General features: G+C 66.9%; 1 protein-coding gene across 2 annotated transcripts in view; it reads right to left on the reverse strand.

Annotated features, from left to right (window-relative positions):
* Positions 1 to 338, reverse strand: part of LOC113203922 (facilitated trehalose transporter Tret1-2 homolog) — a 9,708-nt gene extending 9,370 nt beyond the window's left edge. For both annotated transcript variants that reach the window (XM_052276082.1, XM_052276083.1), the window contains exon 1: positions 208 to 338. The gene's annotated coding sequence lies outside the window, so the exon portion shown is untranslated. The remainder of the gene's footprint in view (positions 1 to 207) is intronic.
* Between the last annotated feature and the right edge of the window lie 145 nt (positions 339 to 483).

Here is a 483-nt window from a genome sequence, read left to right on the forward strand (position 1 = left end):
GCGTGATACCCGCAGCACTGTCGGGCCTAGAGTAGGGCCGACGATATGCCGGGCGGCACCCCTTACCTTTACGGAGCCCTTCCCAATTTTCCTAAGCGCGACAGGGGGGCAGGGGGGAGGGGCGCATTGTCACCACTAATAGTTAGGTCCTTCACAACAACGACTCGGCTCGGCTCCCGGCTCTCCATGTCTCGGCTCAAACCCTACCGTCCGCTCGGCTCGGGCCGTCAGCTTGCGTCCAGGTCTCCGTCGACACTAACAGAGCTGCGGTAGCAAGGTTACGGGCGGGACCCCTCCCTGGACCACGCGAGACGAGACCGCTCCGCAGGCTGCGCAGGCTCCTCAGGTGGGGGGCGGCGCGGTCGGTGCGGTTCGTCCAGCGGCGGGCCTGGCCCAAACGGCCTCCGCGTTTCCGCGGATTGGCGAAGTCGAGCCGGGTGCAACCCCCTCTCCACAACTTTGACGGCCAACCCCCCTCCCCCC

This window comes from Frankliniella occidentalis, unplaced genomic scaffold, assembly GCF_000697945.3.
Source record: "Frankliniella occidentalis isolate FOCC.00 unplaced genomic scaffold, Focc_3.1 Scaffold1597, whole genome shotgun sequence".
Taxonomy (NCBI): Eukaryota; Metazoa; Arthropoda; class Insecta; order Thysanoptera; family Thripidae; genus Frankliniella; species Frankliniella occidentalis.